Raw genomic sequence first — 22,613 nt, 5'->3', positions numbered from 1 at the left:
CCAGCCTTCTAACTTGGCTCCACTTCCTATCTTCTATTCTACCAACCAATCTTCACATATTTTCTAAGACAAAAAAAAATCTATTATTAACTTAATCATTATTCATTCATTCACTCATTTACTCACTTGCTTACTTACTTAATAACTTACTTACTTACTTTATTTATTTATTTATTTATTTATTTATTTATTTATTTTTGAGAAAGGGAGAGTGCACTTGGCTCCATACCCAGCACGGAGCCCAACACAGGGCTTCATCCCATGAACCATGAGATCATGACATAAGCCAAAATCAAGAGTTGAACTCTTAACCAACTGAGCCACCCAGATGCCTAGAACAGGGATTTTTATTTACCGTATTTATTACTGTATCCCCAGTGCTGAGAATAACTGAATGAATTAATGATGAACAATTTCAGCTGAGTTGTGAAAAGCATGTAGCAGTTTGTCAAGGGAACTAGGAGTGGGAGCCTGGGGGAATGGACACGGAATGTACAATAGACACAATGATAATATAACGGAGTCAAGGCACTTTGCAGGAATTTAGAGGGAAATAAACCCACACGGTGGGTTTCCATAACATGTTACTAAGTAAAAATATGCGATCAAGTGAGTAAATGAGTTAGTGAATGCATGATTGAATTAATGATAGGTTTTTATCTTAGAAAATATGTGAGCATTGGTTGCTGGAATACAAGATAGGAAGTAGAGACAATTTAGGTTTCAATAGGGTAATTGGTGAGAGAACTCCTTTCTGATGAAGCACATTTGAACTGAGACCTGAATGACGTGAAAGACTGAGACACGTAGATATCTGCAAGGAGAGCCTTCCAGGACATGGGGATGGCAAGTGCTAAGGCACTGTGGTGGAGGTGTGCTAAGGTGCTTGAGGAACAGCGAGAAAGTTAGAAGGTAGTCAGTGAAGGGCAGTAGAAGTCTCTAGGATGCCGGCTGGATTTTGCAAGGCGGAGTTGGGCACCCATCTCTCTGTGCTCAAACAGTGCTTGACAGGACATTGTGCTGTTATAAAATGGCATATGGTGTTCACTATTTGTGTGTGTCTGTTTCATTGCTAATACCATCAAGGGTGGGGACCATTTTGTACTCTTTGTTGTATCTCCAGGGCCTAGCCCTGTGCTCGGCAGGTGCTTGCACCTTTGCTGAAAGGATGAATCAGAGGCCCTTGCCATGCTTTCTCATGCTTGAGTCCCCTGACTAAGGTGTGGGTCTACATTCTTCTTTTCATCACCTCATTCTCTTAGCATCTAGTGTTAATCTTTCACCAGCTTTGGCCACTTTTCTCCTGGCACCTTGCATCATGGACTTTCCTGCATGGATTTCTGTCACGACGCTCCACGCCTCCCCAGGGTTCCTGTGTATTGTAGTGACAAGTGCGGCCAAAGGGCTCTGCATATTAGAGCCTGGAAAGGCTGACCAGGGCACTAAAAAAAGGGTAAATGTATAGGGTGGGTTCAGAAAATGGAAGAGTTTGCAAGTTGAACAAAGACAGGTGACTGACCATGGTTATTTAGAAATGTCACCCTCAGGGGCACCTGGGGGGCTCAGTTAGCTAAACATTTGACTCTTGGGTTTGGCTCAGGTCATGATCTCACACGTCAGGAGTTTGAGCCCCACGTCATGCTCTGTGCTGACACTGCAGAGCCTGCTTGGGATTCTCTCTCTGCCCCTCTCCCTGCCCCTCCGCCATTTGTGCTCTCTCTGTCTCTCTCTCTGAAAAAAATAAACTTAAAAAAAGAAATGTCACCTTGAAAGTGTGCTTTAAGCTTTTATAAATACTACAATATTTTTGTCATAACCTATTTTTTGTGAAAGAATGAATAAACTCTAGACCTTAACTTACTTTGATATGACCAAAAAGACATATATTAGGTATATATAGACATATGTAATATATTAGATATTATTCTAAATAATAGGGTTTCATAAGATGTCAATCCCTGTAAGTAGGTGACATGTATAAAATGAAACTTTAATTTTAAGAGCAAGAAGTTGGAGTTAATTTTTCAAAGATAACAATCCAAAATATTGTGAGTACAAGTAATAATCACTAGCATACCAAAAAAGCCTCTAAATTGTTGAAATAGGTGCCATTAAGAATGTGAGCAAAATTTATACATCTTATCATAATATAACTTTTGAGTTCCTTATGTAAAATTTACTCTGATTTCATACATGATTATAATAATTTGCCCATTGTTTTAAATCACAGCAGATCAAAAGTAATAACATTGTCAGAGCAGAAGATGGTGGAGGACGTCACAGCCACAACATGGATGGATGGATGCCCAGTTGCACAGTAAAGGCAGAAAGACAAAGAAGTGGACCTCAAGTACTCAAAATGATAGCTATGGAGGTGAACAATGCGGTGGCTTTGCGATACCACCTTAGAGGTGCATAAGATTTTATCTCCAATGTCGAGCTGAAAGACTCCAATTAAGAAAAATAGTATTTCTTTGTTTTTCAAATTTTATCTGCTGACAAAGCCTTACTTGACTTACACTTGTCTGGCCACAAACAAGTTCCGATCCGAACTTGTATCAGTTCATAAGTAGCCTTGATTCTAATTTGTTTGAATCTGTTTTGCTGAGGAAACAATCTGTTAATTACAGACCCGGGTGGGGGTGTTATGAATATATGGCGTAAGCACCATGCGAGATCTGGTGCAGATTACCCAGATGAAGAGTACCTTCATTAGATTTCAATGCCTTTGTGTAAGGGGTAATACAACCCCTTTACTACCTGTGTAGTAAAGTCTTGAGCGCACACAATGCTACCTATGATTAATGAGATCAGAAATACTCTGCTTAACATGGTAAGAACGTGTGAGAAATGCTTCAAAGTTTTGCATTTAAAAAAGTGTCCATTAAAAGAAAGGGAAGTTGCAGTGTATTTGGAAAGTCAATACTGGTTTATAGCACACTTTAGAGGTTTTCCCCTGTGTGTGTGTGTGTGTGTGTGTGTGTGTGTGTGTATTTCCAAGTCATTTGAGATGAAATTAGACATGGAATCTGGGGGATATATTTGCTCTTGCCTTGCTGAAACTTGGATGTGTGCACTATTATCAGGGAAATTATTTTTAAGGTTGTTGGAGTTTCCTTGAGCACCAGGGATATCTGAGTGAGAAAGCTCTTCAGAGATCCTAATTTCCTTTTTAAAACCTTCCAAATTTGTAATAAGAGTTTTGTTCTGTTTTGTTTTGTTTCTACCCCTCCCCCAGGATTCTGCTGCCAATGAAGAAAAAAATTTGGGTGCCAACTTAAGGAAACAGAGTCTGTGTTTGCAATGCCAATGAGCGTACCCAAAGGGAATTGTTAAACAGCCTGACGGGTATAGCTCAGTAACCTGAAGACATAAAAACACAATTTTAGACACACGGAATGAAAATTTAAAAACCTAGCTGAGTTCCAGAAGGAGTAAAGCATTCAGGAACACCCAAAAGTCACAATAGATAAGAAAATATTACTATGTGATTTTCTCAGCCACAAAATAATGTAGGTACATAGTTTAAAATTCAACTATTATAGAAATGTGTGGAACTGAAAGAGTGGAAGTAACTGCTAACTATAGAGTCACCTCTCTCCCCATAAAAATACTGTTAAAGCGTTGGCTTATTTTTCTCTTACATTCTGTTTTATTATAAATTAATTCATACCAGATAGTGCATTGCAACTAGCCTTTCTTCCTCCCCCTCCCCCTTAACAACTATATATCTTGATGCCCACTCAAGTTAGTAGTTAATTACCACTTCACTCCTCTCAATCATAAGCTAGAATTCCATTTAATGGCGATACTGTCATTTCAAATTAGTGATTACTTTTTCCCATGGTTGTTTTACTTTTTTCTTTTGAACCTCATTTACTTAGACACATGTAGAAAAATAAAAAGCCTAGTGTTGACTAGAAAAAGTTGCGAATAGTGAAATAAGGGCAACTTTCCACTTGTGTGGAATAAGCAGAAAATGATCTCAAAAAGATAAATGTTGTCTGCTGTGCATTTTAAAGAATATTCAGAAAAAAATAAAGGAAAATAAAAATAAAGAATATTCAGTTGTTATTAGTAAATTGATAAATCTCTCTCAGATTCAAAAATTAAATTTCCCCCAGTTGTACAGAAGCACTAGAATTTCTGGGGAAAATGAATCTTACTGTAGAAATAAACTGCACATTTAAAACTGGGAACAGAATAGCTGTGGTCCTGCTCAGAACGGAGTGTTTTATCTACAGAGCTCATCAGTCATTGAAAGGTCAGGGATAATAAGCAATGAGGCATTCTGATGACCTGTGTCAAGGTAAATAAAAGAACAGTAACTGGATCGCTTGCACTACAAATCAGACAATTGCCTTGTCCTTCTTCTGTGATTCTGTCTCATCTCTTTCAGACTCTCCATAGCGATAGCTGTCTCCATGCATTAAAGTCAGCCCTGCTGTATGCAATTCAACAATATTTTCCTCCTTCGGAAGCAAGGACACTAAGTAAGGGGACTCACTTTACAATACTATTGTGATCTATCCAGTTAGCCTTGTTCTCACTCCCTTCCTGCCCTCAGAGGAAACCACTGTCTTGAATTTTATGAATAACATTCCTTTGTTTACACACTAGCTTTTTTCTTTTTAATGTTTGTTTATTCTGAGACCAAAGAGAAAGCTAGAGCTGAGCAGGGGAGGGGCAGAGAGAGGGAGAGAGAGAGAATCCTAAGCAGGCTCCACACTGTCAGCAAAGCCCAACACGGGGCTCGAACCCACAAAGCGTGAGATCATGATCTGAGCGGAAGAGTCAGACGCTTAGCCGACTGAGCCACCCAGGCGCCCTACATATTAGTTTTAATCAAATGTATATGTGTTCCTAGATAACATACCACTTAGTTTTGCTTGTTTCTGAGCTTTGTGAAAGGGCAACTTGTACACAGTCTTCCGTGAACTTCATTCAATGTTCTGTTCCTAAGAGTTAACTGTGTTGCTGAATGTACAGGTTGTTTTCTCATGTTCACCACTATAGAATGCTTCATGATCTGGATATGGCAACATTTTCTTTTATTCAATTGTAAGTACTTTGCCATTCTCATTCGTGATTTCTTCTTTGATCCAGGAGTTATTTGGAGCCTGTTTTTATTTTATTTTTTGAAGTCTATTTTTAAATCCCATTTATTGACATTGGCCTTTAGAACTTAAAATGCACTGTTATTTAGTTAGCCTATTGATTTCTAAATCTATTGGGAGATTTGAGCAGAGACTACAAGATCTAAATCAGTGATCAACAAACCCAGCCTGCCACTTGTTTGTCTCTACTTGTGAACTAAGAGTGGTGGGCACATTTTAAATGGTTGAAAACACAAAAGAAGGATCATATTTTGAGGTATGTGAAAATTATATAAAATTCAAATTCTGTGTGCCTAAATAAAGTTTTATGGGAAAATGGCCATCACCATTAGCTTAATTACTATCCTTGCTCCTGCAGGAAACGATAGTTGAATTGCATAAGTGTATTTTCTAGAGCAGCTTTCATGCAGCAGTAGCAGAATTTAGTAGTTGGAACAGAGACCTGCAAAGCAAACGTACTTACTACTTGGTCCTTTACTGGAAATGTTTTTCAACCCCTGGTCTAGATAATACAAATTCTTTGAAACGTATTAAATAAGCTGGCTAATTTATGTAAATACTTTTTATGGGTTTAATGAGAATGTGCATTTTCTAAGTACGTATGCCAACGCTGTCATCTCTATATGTTGTATATCTCTGTCAATGTGTACGCATGGAATTCTGAATAATTTATCAATAAGTGAAAGGGTGTTGAAATATCTCTCCATAATGGTGAATTTATCAATTTCTCCTCGTAGACTTTATCATTAAGTGGTGACCCTACCTCCAATAATACTTTTTTATCTGGAGTCCATTGTATGTGATATCAATACAGGTATACCAATCTTCTTTCCATTATTATATATCTGATATATTGTATGTTTTTAGTTCCTGGAGCGTCAAAACAGGAGCAATAATAACATCAAAGAGCACTCACTACAGATCACCCCGTCAAATATGATAATAATGAAAAAAATTTAAATATAGCAAGAATTACCAAAATGACCCACGGAGACATGAAGTGAAGCAAAAGGTGCTCTTGGAAACAAAAGATGCTGATTGACTTGCTGGATCTAGGCTGCTGGATCTACAAACCTTCAATTTGTAGAAAATCCACCCAATGTTTTTGAAGTGCAATAAAGTAAAGGGCAATAAAACAAGTGATGCCTGTCTACCTTTTCTAATTTATCCACAGATATGTTTTGCATCATTTGCTTTTAAGACCGCCTATGAAGCTACACATGAGAGTCCCTAAATGATATTCAGACATTAGATTGGGGAATTGGAATGGAGAGGGGTATTTGAAGAACATATTTGTCTCCTTGGTAGTTTAGATATAGCTCTTAGTCTTCAGATTATGTGTGTTTAGCCACTATAATTTCTTCACATTTTCTTTATCTGGCTTTTATACCCAGCTGTAGATTTAATATGTTCCTCAAGTTTTGCACCTTCACTCCACATCTGAAAGACCCCATTCACTCCATTTATCTACCTTCATTCTTTCCTGCATCATTTTCATCCCATATACCAACATTAACAAATGAGATTTTCCGAAAGGAGAAACTTGTACATGGTTAGCACTATAAACAGGTAAGTTTGGCCAATTCGTAGGAAAGTATAAAGCAGATTATTAACAATGATTCCAAGCAATTAGAAACGGTGATAGAGATCATTGATGCCAGAATAGGTTAATTTGAAAACACATCTGGTTTTTTATCTATACCATGGAATACTACATGGCAATGAGAAAGAATGAAATCTGGCCATGTGTAGCAACATGGATGGACCTTGAGGGTGTTATGCTGAGCGAAATAAGTCAGGCAGAGAAGGACAAATACCATATGTTTGCACGTATAGGAGGATTAGGAGGAACTTGACGGAGGACCAAGGGGGAGAAGAAGGGCGGAAATGGTGGGGGAAAGGGAGAGAGGCAAACCATGAGAGACTCTTGAATGCTGACAAAAACTGAGGACTGATGGATGTGGGGGGGAGGGGGGGATGGGCATGAAGGAGGGCACTTTGGGGATGAGCACTGAGTGTTATGTAGAAACTAATTTGACAATAAACTATTTGTAAAAAAAAAAAAAAAAAAAAAAGAAAACACATCTGGTTTAACTAGATTTGCTTTTTTCTATTCTTTACTTTCTTTGATAGGTACTTGGGCCAGTATATGTAGGGATGCTAGAGACCGTGGATTTTCATTTCAGTAAAGCATTTAGAAAACTTCTCATAAAATCCTTGCTGGTTACAGTATGATTGCATGAAATAAAGTGCTTGACCTTAACTGTTGGTTCATGAATTATTATTATCTTGGAGATTATTCTTGGTGGTGGGCTACAAGGCTCTTTGCTCAGCCTGTTTTATATAACTTTTATTAGACTTAAGTGGAAACAAACCATGTTCATTAATTTTACAGATACTATAAGTTAAAAGTGATCACTAATAAGATTTTTAAGTCTGAAATTATGTCTTAAAACAAACAAGATGAAATTTAATATGGATTAAATGCAAAACTTGGGTTTAAGCATGTACAATTGTAGAAATATAGACTAGATAATGTGGAAAGTATGGTTTAATTGTAGTCCATATAAAATAGACTTAGACGTTTTGTTCAGCTCTAGGTAATATATTTGCTAAAGGAAAAACCCAACACAAGTTTGGGATACCTTATTCACAGAGTCTGTATGCTTAGATCAAAGGGACTGCTGATTACATTATGACAAATTTCTTGGCTCACAGTATTTGAATATTGTGCTGTCTTTCTCTTTTTAAAGTTTGTTTGTTCGTTTTGGGAGAAAGAGAGAGCAAGTGAGCAGGGGAGGGGCAGAGAGAAAGGGAGAGAAAGAATCCCAAGCAGGCTCCCTGCTGTCAGCTCAGAGCCTGATGCCAGGTGGGGCTCGAAATCACTAACGGTGAAATCATTCAGATCACCTGATCTGAAACCAAGAGGCCTACGCTTCACCAACTGAGCCATGCAGGGGCCCCTGTTGTGGTATCTTGAGAGTACAATTTGAGAAGAAAAGGAAAAGTCAAAGGACATTCAAAGCAGGGCAAAGAATGTGGTTATGAGAGTTTACCATTCCATTTGACAAATAATCAAAGGATCTACAAAATTTGAAGAATGGAAAACTATTAGATATTCTGATAGCTACCTAGACGTTTGCTTCAATATTTCAAGGCTTGCGATGTCTATAAAGAATGATATCAGTTAACTTCTGGGGGACGGAATCCACACTAGTGCTGTAAGCGAAGGGAAGTTGATTGATGTTTAGAAATCGAATGATTACAGACCTGTTAAGCAGACCTGGATCTTAATTCTGGCACCAGCATTGGCTTTGGCAAAAGGAACGATACTTCTGAGCTTTATCTTCCTGTTCAATAGGGATAATAAGGACTATCTTATTTTAAGGATTCGAAATAATACATAAAAATTGCTTAGTTCCTAGCATACGTGAAAACTCAATAAATAATCATGATTATACATAATATTGATAAAAATAAAGATTTACAGCATTGTAACACTTTAAGTGGATGATGATACGGTGGAAATATGGAGACGATTTCCATTTAAGACAGGGGACTTGACTTAAACATCTATTTGAACATTTATTTCCACCTTGATGTGAATCCTTGCTTTCCCCTGACTGCACCGTCTTTTCTCTTGCTCCACAAAGCAAGCAGGTCCACTCTCTTAACCAAGTTTATCTTCGTTAATTTCTGAGAGTCAATTCCTTTAAAGAAGTCAGAAGAGGAAGGGGGCGTAGCTATGACAAACGAGTGTTTCAAGAGTAAGGAAAAGCAACATTAGGAGGCTGAAAGGCTTCTCATTTAGTGTCTCCCAGAGCTGCTCATGGAGGAGGCAACAATTACAAGGGTCGGTTAAGAGGCATTCAGTAAAGTCTCCACCGCTTCAAACCACATCAGGCTCTTGGCAAGAGCTACGTGAAGGACGGGATCCAAGGCAGCCTTGCGAAGCGAGTCTGGGCTTGCTGGCTGGGGCTAAGGACCAAATGAAGGCCCTTGAGTGCCACTAGTTGATGGCTTGAATTGAGACAAAAGCAGAGGAGGGTGACAAAAAGGGGAAAATGGGTGGGAGGGCCTCGAGAAGGAAGGTGAAGGTTGGAGGGTCGTTGGGCGCGGCGGGCTTACCGCCCGTAGGATAGTGAGCAGCAGGTGTGCATCAGGACCCCGGGCGATGTAACTGGGAGTTCCCCTTGGCCGGGGGCATCGACCCTTGCCCGGAGGGGAACCTCTCCACGCGCCCGGTTCCCTTTCCCGCGTCTCCCAGCTGCTCGTCTGTCCTGCTAGGGCACTTCTCGAAAGCGGTCCGCAGCTGGGAACCCTGGCCCGACTTTGATGGCCTAGATAACTTGGCGCGGCATCTCGCCGCCTTTTCTCCCGCTCTTCCCCCGCCCACCCGGCCCCACCGCCCAGTTCGCCTCCAGCGCGGGGGTCGACCAGATACTCCGCGGCTCGGCTGCCGGCAAGACCCGGAGAGTGGAGCCCGCTCCGGCCGCGGGGGCGGCGCGCGCGCGCTCCTCGCCGGGGTACTGGGCATGCGCGGCGCGCGGCTGGCTTTGGCGGCGAGCGGGTGAGCGCGCGGGCGGCTCGGGACTTCGCAGGCGGCGGCGGGCGCGGCGGTGCTGCCCGGCGGGAGGCGGGCGCTGAGCTCGCCCGGGAGACCCGTCCTCGTCTGCCGGGCGCAGGCGGCTGCCGGGCGGCTGGCGGAGGATCGGAAGGGCGCGGTGCAGGACGGGGGCCGTCTCCCGGCCCCCCCCCTGCCTCGTCGGGGCTCCTAGCGTCTCCGGGGACAGCCACGGCCCCGAGGGCGGATCCGAGGTAAGAGACCCCCGGGCGAAAGGCGCCGGCCGGGGGTCGGGGGTTTGGACCCAGCCTCGGGTTTGAAAACCCGCCTTTGTGTGCTGGGGTGGAGCGGTGCCAGGCGCCGCGTCCGCTTTCCTTCACTTTGGCCGCTCGCAACTGGTGGTGGGAGCCGGGTGCGCCGGGGCCCCGGGAGGGCTGGGCAGGGGACGCCCCGTGTCCTTGTGATGGCTCCTGGTGACCTGAGCTTCCGCGCACACACCTGCGCGTGTCTGGTCCGCGGAGCAGAGGACCTGCACCGCGGGCGTTCTCGCGGCCGGCCTCAGGCTCGGGGGTTCGAGAGCGACCCCTCCCCACGCCTACACGGAGGGTGGCTTTCCAAAGTGACACCTGGTCCCGCCGTCGCATACCCCTTCAAATGAAGGGAGCTCATCGGGTTTGAGTAGTTGGCCCTCCCGACTCCTTGCTGTGGACTTTGCGTCCTTAGTTGCGCTGCGCTCACCATCTGACTTCTGAAAGAGCCTTTCTGGCGTCTTTGGCAGCGAAAGCCTGTGGAGTGGACTTCCCCACCTGCGGAGACCCGGCTCGCTTCTCCTCGGGTCGCTCTTCCTGCTTCCCATCCAAGGACGATCTGAATGCAGAAATCTCTGCACGGATTGTTCTGTTCCTTCGCACTGGTTCTCAAATCCTCCTTTTCCCGTGGGGCCCGGGGCGCTGCGGGAATCTCCTTGTGGGTAGGGCGCTGTGCTGTTAGGATTTGAAATCCACGCCTGAGGGATCGGGATTCTCCTTTACAGAATCTATTCCAGGGCAGTGTATTACTGCTTTTCTTTTGAAGGTTTCAGTTTTGCTCTCATAATAAGAGGAATAGCTACTCTCTTAAGAGTTCAGGTACGACCTGGTTTCGGATGCAGGCGAATACTTTGGTTTTGGCATCGTTATTCTTTTGGGAGATGGGAGAGGTAGGAGTCCCCGGAAGACCACATATAGATATATAGATATACACACGTGACACTGAAGTAGCTCTGTTGTGTGTTGCTTCTAATTTATTTCCTCTGAGAAGATACCATTCTACAGGGACTTGGGTTTTGGAAACTGTGCATCAAATGTAGAACAAGTAAGTGGTCATTGAAATTAAAGCCAGTGTCATCCTCTCTGACCTACTATAGATTTTCTGTTTGGAATGGAGTTTTTTGGACAGGTTATAGTTATAATAGACTATAGTTCTTAAGTGCTAATGTGAACAAGTTTTGGTCATGGGCCCGTACTGTGACCTACAGTGAGAAAAATAATGCAGTTTGTGGAATTGCCATTAAAGGACAGACTGTATAACAAATGTGATAGCATTGTGTAAGATGCCTTCGGTGCAGAATTCATAGATTAAGACTTTTTAAAATTCCACAAGGCATTCACTTCACAGCAGAAAAAAAAGAAAAGTGACTTTTAGTTCCAATAGTCTGAAGTAACCACTGTTCACGATATTTAGTACATTCTCTTTGTAATCTTTTTTCTTCCCACTTTCCAATGTCATTGGATATCATATAGTAATTTCCAGCCTTTTATTAATGGTGGGAGAATACTTTCAGTTGTACTTAGGTGATTCTTCAGCATGGCTTGTTTGTTATGATTTGTTCTCTATCAGGAGTTTGTCTAATTTTGAACACTTGTTTCTGATTGGATGAAAAGATTTCATTTTGTTTTATTTGTAATTTTTCCTGTTTTCAATTTTTTATCTATGCTGATACTTTTCAGTTATTAGTTATTGTAACATAGGCTCCCTACTCTGTGTTCAGTTTTTATTTGATGCACTTCAGATCCTAGACCCTTGTTTATCTTACGCTATACTGCAAACATGCTCACTACTACCTTTTATTTTTCTCCTGACTCTCCTGTTTTCTTCATTTACCTATTTTAATTCGGTAGCAGCTCACTTGAACCATGGTTTGTATAAGAAAATATAGTATCCACAATAAAAGATGATAGGTTTTTCTCAAGGTCTCTCTTTAGATGCTTGAAGTTTTGTTGGATGGGTATTTTAACACTGACTTCATTTATATAAAATTTAGGTAAGCTTTTCTGAGTTGTATTAAAAGTAGTTGGTAGTAGTTTGGATCATCACAGAACACAAGTTAACGATAGGTTACAAACTTTCAGACATCTGCTGTGGTATATAAAGGGAAAAGTGGAATTTTAGTTAAAGTACTTCAGCTATAGTACATCCCTGCTGGGAATTACTGCATGAAATCGTTTGCAGCTGTTAGTGATTGAAAATATTTTCCTAAGAAAAATCCTGTAACAAAATGGTTGTAAACATTTTAACTTTAACGTATGTAGGGAAAGTGTGCAGTTTTTCACTACTTCACAACAACCTCTTCAGTGTTTTTAGATACATTCTTAGATGGTATTTAAAAAAATACACATATATATTTAGTTTTTAGATCAGTTTTAGATTTACAGAAAAAGTATAAAGGTAGTACAAGTGGCTTCTTATATACGCTGTTACCCAATTTCATCGCTTATTGCATCTTACATTAGTATATGTTATAATTAAAGAACCAGTGTTGGTGCTTTTTTACTAACTGAAGTTCATACTTTACTTAGATTTCCTCAGTATTTATCTGGTGTCCTTTTTCTGTTTCAGGATACCACATTACACTTCCTTGTCCTGTCTCCTTAGGCTCCTTTTGGCTATAACAATTTGTTAGACTTCTCTTATTTTTGATGACCTTCACAGTTGTGAAGAGGTTGGTTTGGTGTTTTGTAGAATGCCCTTCTATTGGAATTAGTCTGACTTTGTTCTCATGATCAGACCGGGGTTTTAGGTTTCTGGAAGGAAGATCAGAGAGTTGGAATGCTATTTCTGTTACATCATATAAAAGGTACATCCTATCAACTGGACTTATCACTGTTGATACTGATGTTGATCACCTGGCTGAGTTAGTGTTAGGTTTCTGCACTGAAAAGTTACTCTTCTTTCTGTGCTGTACTTTTAGAAGGGAGTCACTGAGCACAGTCCACGCTTAAGGAGTGGAGAGTTTTACTTCTCCTCCTTGCGGGTGGAGTATCTCTATAATTTATCTAGAATTCTTCTGCAGGGCAGATTTTTCTTTTCTCTCCGTCTATGTATTTACTGAGTCATTTACTTACATTTTATACTTTGGGTTATAATCCAGTACTATATTTTGTTGCTCATATTGTTTTAGCTTTCGTCATTGGGAGTTCGTTTAGTTGGCTCTGTGTTCCTTTGACATATCTCCATTAATGTGAGTTTTTTTTTTTTTTAAATCATTTCCTGGGGCACCTGAGTAACTCAGTCCGTTAAACATCCAATGCTTGATTTGCGCTCAGATCATGATCTCATAGTTCTTGAGTTCGATCCGTGCATTGGGTTTCACACTTGTCTCTGAGTCTGCTTGGGATCACCTCTCTCTCTCTCTCTCTCTCTCCCTCCCTCCCTCCCTCCCTCCCCCTTTCTCCACCCCTTCCCCTTCCCCCACTCATGTTTTCTCTCCCTGCCCCTCTCTTTCTTTCTCTGCCCCCCATACACATACACACATATAGTCTCTCAAAATAAATAAACTTAAAATCGTTTCCTTATTTTCTGGCATTAACAGATGCTCTAGGCTCATTTTTTTATTTCCATTTCCTGTCCCCGTCTTAGAATCAGCCAGAAAGAATCTGTTTCATTTCCTTGGGAAAATAGTATTAAAAGCCAGGATTTGAGTGTTTGGTTTTTATTGCTACTGGGATGTCATTGCCTCTAGACTTTCTCATCTACTGAGCAGGAAATATATGCATGTAAACCAGCCTCTGTATATACACTTATATATACAGTTACTCTACGTAATCCTTTTATCCATATTAAGCAAAATATGAGTTCGTATGGATGTCTGTGACCCAGCCTACTCCATTTCCACTTGTATCGTAATTGCCCCCTCTATTTGCTTATCTGTAAACTTATTCTAACTATGAGAAGTAACCTGGATCCCACCATCTGCCATCCATTTATTTAATTGTCCAATCCTGTTACATATGTATAGCAGTATTGAAAGTTGTATTCTCTTTACAGAGAAAGGGAAACAACTTTATCAACTAGAGTACAGTGCTCTTCTGCCATTTCTTTTGCATTTAGTTTACAGATTCCTTTTTCTCCTGTCCCACTTAGTGTGAGGTAGTTGCATGCCCTTATATTAGGTCAGACCCGTTTGTTACAATCTCCATTCTATCCTGGGATCCTCCCTTCCTTCTAAATGACTTCATAAAACTTTGCATACCTTAAAGTTAACTCTTCGTCCTCTAAGGTTCTCTGGGTTTGACAAATGCATAATTTCAAGTATCCATTATTATAGTATCAAAATATCATACATTTAAAAAACCGCGTGCTTCATTTATCACTTCCTTAACCCCCTCCCCCTGACAACCACTGATTTTTTTTTTTTATTGTCCCTGTAGTCTTGTCTTTTCCAGGGGGAATCATACAGCCTTGTCAGACTGGCTTTTTTCACTTGTCAATATGCATTTAAGGTTCGTTCATGTTTTCTTGTGGTTTGATAGCTCTTTTCTGTTTATCACTTAATAATGTTGCATCGTATGGGTGTTTTCACAGTTTTTCTATCTGTTCGTTTGTTGACGGACATCTTGGATGCTTCCAGTTTTTGGCAACTCTGAACAAAGCTGGTACGAATATTCATGCGCAAGTTTTTGTGCGGACACAAGATTTCCGGTCATTTGGGTAGATACCTAGGAACATGATTGCTGGATCATATAAGATTATTGTTAGCTTTATAAGATATTGCCTGAGTGTCTGTACCATTTTGCATTTCCATCAGCAATGAATGCATGCTTCTGTGGCTTCTCATCCTTGTCAGGTTTTTATATTGTTTTTTGAATTTTATGCATTCTAATAGGTGTAGTAACATCATGTTGTTGCTTTAATTTGCCATTTCCTAATGACATTTAATGTTAAGCATCTTTTTATATGCTATTGTCTATTGTTTTCTGTGTATTTTCTTTGGGGAGATATTTGTTCTGAACTTTGGACCGTTTTTCAACTCATCTGTTTTCTTATTGATAAGTTTTAAGAATTCTTTGTATCTTTTTGATACAGGCATTTCATCAGATATGTATTTTGCAGATCTTTTCTTCCAGCCTGGCTTGTCTTTTTATTCTCTTAACAGTGTCTTTTCAGAACAAATGTTTTTAATTTTAATAAAGCCCAACTTATCAATTTCATGGATAGCTTTTGGTGTTGTGTTGAAAAATTCCTTGCCAAACTCAAGGCCACCTAAATTGTATCCTTTTTTTCCCCTGTAAGTTTTATACTTTTACATTTTATATTTAGGTCTATGATCCATTCTGAGTTTATTTTTGTGAAAGGTGTGAGATCTGTGTCTGGATTCATTTTGTTTGCATGGACTTTCAGTTGTGCCAGTTATCAAGTAAGAGATTTTTTTTAATGTTTATTTATTTTGAGAGAGACAGACAGACAGTACCAGCAGGGGAGGGGCAAAGAGAGAGGGAGACACAGAATCTGAAGCAGGCTCCGGGCTCTGAGCTGTCAGCACAGAGCCTGACGTGGGGCTGGAACTTCCACCACAAGCAGTGAGATCATGACCTGAGCTGAAGTCGGACACTTAACCGACTGAGCCACCCAGGCGCCCCGTAAATGAGATTTTTGACTCAAGTACATAATAAATGGGGTTTAGGATTGAAAGGAAAATGTTTTTGATTTTTAAAAGCACATTCTGCAAAATTGCTTAAAAGAAACAGTTTAGAAATGACTTGGAAACTAAAATGTAGTAATACACAGACTGTGTATTGAGACATTGTACATATTTCATTTCCCTCTTCCTCACTAAGAGATTCTTCTTTGTGAAAGATGGAATTCTTAATACAGAGTAATATCTCTCAATTTTTTTAGATTTTATAGAGCCATATGAAATAATTAGTAAGGTTTTCTTTTTCACGAGGATGAGCTGAAATAACTGATTTCCAAGGTGTGTGGTGAGAGGAGGCAGATGATGTATGTACCGTCTAGAAATTTAAGACCTAACTGTATGTTCTTGAATCGTCTGCTGCTCTCCTTGCCACAAGTAATTTTTTTCAAGTACCTTTCTTTCGATAGACTCTTTGTGACAACGGCTGGGGCCACAGGTGTTTATACTGAACCATTAATTAGGTTTCAAAAAGCATCTAGTGAGGTCTGACACAGTAAAAGTAGCAGCTTTGGTGTGGCAGATTTATATACATTGTCTTTTAAAACTCTTAGAAGGGGTCTTTAAGGCCAGTCTCCTTATTTCCGTATTACAGATAAGAAATACGCTCAGAAAGATAAAAGTGACTTGTCTGTGGTCCATATGGAGAGAAAGGGACAGAGTTGGGATGTGAACTTTGATCTTTCTGACTCTCAAACTTTCCAGTTGGCCACGTGGTCTCTCATGAAAGAAAAAGTGCAAGGGTAGTAGTATCATGGTGTCCTTGACTTTATTCTTTTCTTTAAAACTATACACTACTTAAATGACTACTGAAATAAGTGAGAATCGTTCAAAAAGTGAGTTTTTGAGATACGTGGAGATTCTTTAAAAATGTTTTTTCTGTTGACTGATTTGCATCTTCCTGACCCAGAGATGTGAGTTATTGGACCATGTTTATAAAGAATGAGGTTCCTTTACAGAGAGGGACTTGTGTGTGTTGGGAAAAATAAAACACATAATAGTAGAAGTAACTAATTGTTTAGACCTTTCCCCCACTGAATTGCAAGTTTCTTGAGGGCAGGGAACTAGGCTCAGTCATCATTAAGCACAGCATATCACATAGAATAGGTACTCACAAAATGTTTGTTGAATGGAAATGAGCACTTACTATCATACTTCTTACAAAAGAACAGTTAGAAGGGGTTGAGTTTTCCTCCCAGAGGAAGATGAACATTATTACATTTCATTTATTCATTCATTCATCATTTATTGAGCATTTGTTGAGTATCTGCTCTGTGCCAGACACTGGGAATACAGAGATGAATGAGACAGGATCTCGGCCGGCTGTCTTCAGGAAACCCAGAGAATGGAGCTAACCATTGCAGTAAAATGTGGAACTAATGAGCGTATATACTAAATAAGTAAGCAACCAAGCAGTGGACTTTGAGATCAGAGGGACCTTATATGCCTCAATTTTCTTATCTAGGGAGTGGGAATGATAATAGTACTTATTGGACGTGATTGTTGGGGGTGGCTTAAATGAAAAAACAGTTTATATTTCAGCACATAGACAAAAGCAGAGGCTCACTGTGGTTGACGATCAGAAAAAGCTCTCTTGGAGAATGTGACATTTGAGTGTCATAGGATGAATTTTTGAGGCCAAGAATAAGACTATGAGGTGGGACTCTGGGGCATTCCAGACAGAAAGATGAATGTATTTGATGTGCAGAATGGGTGGACGTGATGGAAGTAGGGGAAATTCTGTACATTCTCACAGAGCCTACGGGGATATTAGAACTGAATAACCAGTTATTTTTCATTTTTGTAAGTAACAATACAGTAGAGTATTCATTGCATCATAGTAGAAGAGGAGAAAGATCCCAAACCTGTTTTAAGAATTGCATGAATCTCCTCTTCTAATCATAGGACTTTCTAAATATAGTCCTTTATGTAGTAGATAAATTCTTGTGTGTGTTTCTTCTTTAACCCAGTCCTGTGACACTCAAGTGATTTTATTAAGAAAGAGGACTTGTGTGTTTTTAAGGGAAATAAGAGCTTCTTTCGCAAACCATGCATATATTTAGTAGCATAAGCAACATTAGAACGTAACATCCCGCAAACGCACCATCTCGTCCTGTTTGAGCCAATCCAGAATTCTAAGAGCCACGAATAGTTTCTGGGCAGAACCTGAACATAATATTTAGGAATGTGCTAAAATAATTTAAGGGAATGAATTATGTGTTTGATACGAGGTTAGAGATAAGGGAAAAGAATAAATGGAAAGACCAAATAGAAAAAAATGGACATCAATAGAGGGAAGAAAAGTTTATATTTAAAGAGGTGGCAAAGTTCAGGACCAGACTATTTCACAGTTGCATTTTACCAAACATTTATTTATTTTTTAAAAAATTTTTAATGTTTATTTATCCTTGAGAGAGTGAGAGAGACAGAGAATGAGCAGGGAAGGAACAGAGCGAGAGAGGGACACAGAATCTGAAACAGGCTCCAGGCTCTGAGCTGTCAGCACAGAGCCCGACGCAGGGCTCGAACCCACGAACTGTGAGATCATGACCTGAGCTGAAGTCGGACGCTCAACCGACTAAGCCACCCAGGCGCCCCACCAAACATTTAAAGAAGAGTTAATACCTATCCACTCAGACTATTCCAAAAAATTGAAGAGAAAGAAGTGTTTCGAAATACATTCTCTAAGTTCAGCATTAGCCTGGTACCAAAACCAGTTAAAGACGCTACAAAAAAGAAGTTACAGTGAGTATCCTTGATGAACATAAATGCAGAAATCCTCAACAAAATCTTACAAACTAAATTCAATAATGTATTAAAACGATCCTACACCAAGATAAAGTGGGATTTAGTCTAGGGATATAAAGATATTTTAGTATCTTCAAATTAGCATGATACACTATGTTAACAAAGTGAAAAAGAATTACATAATCAACTCCATAGATGCAGAAAAAGCATTTGACGAAATTCAACATTCATTTATGATAAACACTCTTAAAGTGGTATAGAGGGAATATATTGCAACCTTATAGAGGGCATATACGACAAACACACAACTCACATTGTACTCAGCTGTGAAAAATTGAGCACATTTCTTCTCTAAGATCAGGAAAAAGACAAGGTTGCCTACTTTCCCTGCTGTTATTCAGCGTGGTATTGGAAATCTTAGCCACAGAAATCAGATAAAAAAAAGAAATAAAGGCACACAAATTGGAAAGGAAGAAGTAAAACTGTCACTATCTGCAGATAACATGTTATTACATTTGGAAAACCCCAAAGACTCCATGAAAAAACTGTTAGAATAATAAACGAATTCAGTAAATTTTCAGGATACAAAATCAACAAGCAAAAATAATTTCTGTTTTCATATACTAACAGTAAGCCATCTGAAAAAGAAATGGGAGGGATACCTGGGTAGCTCAGTTGGTTAAGCATCTGACTTCGGCTCAGGTCATGATCTTGTGGTTCGTGGGTTTGAGCCCCACGTCGGGCTCTGTGCTGACAGCCAGCTCAGAGCCTGGAGCCTGCTTTGGATTCTGTGTCTCCCTCTCTCTCTGACCCTCCCCTGCTTGCGCTGTCTCTCTTTCTCTCTCTCAGAAATAAAAACATTAAAAAAATTTGAAAAGGAAATTAGAAAACCCATCCCATTTACGATAGCAGTAGTTTATTACTAAGTAATAAAGTTAACTAAGGAGGTGAAAGACTTGGATACTGAAAACAGCAAAACATTGATGAAAGAAGTTAAAGAAACACAGACAAATGGAAAACATCCTATATTCATGGATTGGAAGAGTTAATATTATTAAAATGTCCAAACCACCCAAAGCAATTTTTAGATTGAGTGAAATCCCTCTCAAAACACCAATAGTATTTTTCACAGAACTAGAACGAATAATCTTGAAATTTGTATGGAGCCACAAAAGACGCCAAATGGCCAAAGTAATCTTGAGAAAGAAGAATAAAACTACAGGTAATCAACACTTTCAAACTGTACTGCAAAACTAGTGTTCAGAACAGTATGAGATGGGCACAAAAATTGGCACACCAGATCAGTGAAACAGAATAGAGAGCCCAGAATTAACCGACACTCATATGGTCAGTGGATCTACAACAGGGACGCAAGAATGTACAACGGGGAAATGAGTCTTTTCAATAAATGGTGTTGGGAAAACTGGATCGCTATATGCAGAAGAACGAAACTGGACCACTTTCTTATACCACATGCAAAAATAAACTTAAAATGGACTGTCTGTATGTAAGTCTTCCTAAATGTAAGACTTGAAACTATAAAACTCCTAAAAGAGAACATAGGTAGTAAGCTCTTAGACATCAATCTTAGCCCTATGTTTTTTGGATTTGTCTCCTCTCGCAAGGGCAGCTACAGCAAAGAGAAACAAGTGGGATTGCATGAAACTGAAATGCTTTTGCATAGCAAAGGAAAACAAAATGAAAAGGCAGCCCTCTGAATGGAAAAAGATATTTGCAAATGGTATATTCAGTAAGAGGTTAGTATCTAAAAATACAAAGAGTTTAGTACAACTCAGTGCCCCCCAAAACCCCCAAACAATCTAAGTAAATAAAGGGCAGAGGACCTGAATAGACATTTTTTCAAAGACATACAGATGGGCAACAGACACATGAAATGATGCTCAACATCACCAATCATCAGGGAAATGCAAATGAAAACCACAATGAGGTATCACCTCAGACCTGTCAGAATGACGAAAGACAAGAAAACGTGTTGGTGACAATGTGGAGAACAGAGAATCCTGTTCACTGTTGTAGGGAATGTAAATTGGTGCAGTCACTATGGAAAAGAGTATGGAGCGTCCTAAAAATATTAAAAAAGAGAAATACTGTATGATCCAGTAATTCCACTTTTGGGTATTAATTTGAAGAAAATGAAAATATGAATTAAAAAAGATATATGTACTTGTACGTTCATTGCAGCATTGTTTACAGTAGCCAAGATATGGAGGCAACCTAAGTGTCCATTATTAGATGAATGAATAAAGAAGATGTGGTATATAAATACAATGGAATATCACTCAGCCATAAAAAGAATGAAATCTTGCCATTTGCAACATTGTAGATAGACCTAAAGGATATTATACTAAGTGATACAAACCACATAGAGAAATACAAACACTGTATACTTTCCCTCATATGTAGAATCTAAAAACCAAATGAACAAACAAAACAAGTCAGAAACAGACTCATAAACACACAGAACAAGTTGGTGGTTGCCGCCAGAGTGGAGGTGGTGGTGGTGGTGGGGCAAAATAAGTGAAGGGGACTAAGAGGTATAAACTTGTAGTTATAAAATAAGTCATGAGGATATAAAGTACATTATAGAGATTATAGCTAATAATACCATAGTAACTGTATGGTGACAGATGGTAACTAGACTTATTTTGGTTAATTGTTTCATAATGTATATAAATTTTGACTATGTTGTATACCTGAAACTAGTATAATATTGTACATCAACTATTCTTCAACAATAACCAAGAAGGGTAAAAAACAGGAAAAGAGAGAAAAATATTTTAAAGTCTGTTTCTTAAAAAATGTTTATTTTTGAAAGAGAGAGAGAGAGAAGAGAGAGAGAGAGAGAGAAGAGAGCGTGTGTGAGCGAGGGACAGAGAGAGACAGATCTGTGCTGACAGTAGAGAGCCTGATGTGGGGACTCAAACTTGCGGACCCAAGAGATCATGACCTAAGCAGAAGTCAGTGCTTAACTGACTGAGCCACCCAGATGCCCCCCAAGTCCATTATTTTAAAAAAAATTTTTTTTTAATGTTTTATTTATTTCTGAGACACACGCGCGCGCACAAACACACACACACACACACACACACACACACACACACACACACACACAGCGTGAGCAGGGGAGGGTCAGAGAGAGAGGGAGACAAGAATCCAAAGCAGGTTACAGGCTCTGAGCTGTCAGCACAGAGCCTGACGCGGGGCTTGAACCCACAAACTGTGTGATCATGACCTGAGCTGAAATAGGATGCTCAATCAAGTGAGCCATTCAGGTGCCGAGAGAGAGAGAGAGCGAGAGAGAGCGAGAGAGAGAGAGAGAGAGAGAGAGAGAGAGAATCTTCAGGAGGCTCCATGCCCAGAGCGTAGCCATATGTGGGGCTTGATCTCACCATGGTGAGATCATGACCTGAGCCGAAATCAAGACTCCAACACTTAACTGACTGAGCAACGTAGGTGCCTGGGTAGTTCCTTTATTTAGCTCTTTTGTGGGGCCTTGTTAGATTCTGAATAATTTAAAAGCAATGGAATTCTTTCCAATCTAGTCATTGGGCCAAAACTTATAGCATTATTCACATGATACTTATGAATGTAAAGATGTGGAATTATTATGTATGCCTAAAGAATTTATATTAAAGAGGGTGTTTTTAATTAATGAGGAAAATAGCCCTCTAAGGAGTTTAATTAGATTCGCATTAATCTAAAGATTTGCTTAATATCTTATCTCTTCTATTTTCAAATGACTATGGTAGCTAAGCTTGAATAAATGTATAAAGAATAAGAAAACGAGATAATATAAAAAATTATAACTTCATTTAAATTTAGGAGTGATGGATCAGTTCTATATTTTTGGTATATTAGTATATTTGCTCTCTTTGTAGAATTACAGAATAAAATGTTTAAGGCTTCATCTTTTCTTCCTATATTATTTTAAATTTTTTAAGTTTCTTACCCAAAGTATTGAAATAAAAAGTTTTGGCACCATTTACTGTAAGATGCATGCACTTGACTGTATTTCACATTTTTCAATCTTAAGTCTTAAGTCTTGCTACTTTCCATGGTCTCATGAAGAATATAGTCATAAGAATCTTGGAGCAGATGAATGACAGTGTGGGTTTCTCTTGACACCTCTTCTCCATCTTGTTTCCCTCATCCCTGTTTATCCCATCTTCTAGCCCCAGTGTCTGACAGCTTTTTCAATCCTCAGATGACTAGG

General features: G+C 39.6%; 1 protein-coding gene and 1 long non-coding RNA gene across 3 annotated transcripts in view; both read left to right on the top strand.

The window, feature by feature from the left end:
- The first annotated feature begins 4,418 nt into the window (after nucleotides 1-4,418).
- Nucleotides 4,419-6,252, top strand: LOC120240063. Its single transcript, XR_005530576.1, has 2 exons — nucleotides 4,419-4,493; nucleotides 5,985-6,252. It is a non-coding gene; the product is annotated as an uncharacterized LOC120240063 (long non-coding RNA).
- Nucleotides 6,253-9,854: 3,602 nt separating this feature from the next.
- The window catches only part of EPS8 (epidermal growth factor receptor pathway substrate 8), a 186,883-nt gene continuing 174,124 nt past the window's right edge, over nucleotides 9,855-22,613 (top strand). For both annotated transcript variants that reach the window (XM_039244659.1, XM_039244658.1), the window contains exon 1: nucleotides 9,855-9,935. The gene's annotated coding sequence lies outside the window, so the exon portion shown is untranslated. The remainder of the gene's footprint in view (nucleotides 9,936-22,613) is intronic.

The sequence above is a fragment of the Hyaena hyaena genome, unplaced genomic scaffold (assembly GCF_003009895.1).
Source record: "Hyaena hyaena isolate Hyena2069 unplaced genomic scaffold, ASM300989v1 scaffold_247, whole genome shotgun sequence".
NCBI lineage: Eukaryota > Metazoa > Chordata > Mammalia > Carnivora > Hyaenidae > Hyaena > Hyaena hyaena.
Note: the sequence above shows the minus strand (reverse complement) of the source record. Positions and strands in the feature narration are given on the sequence as shown.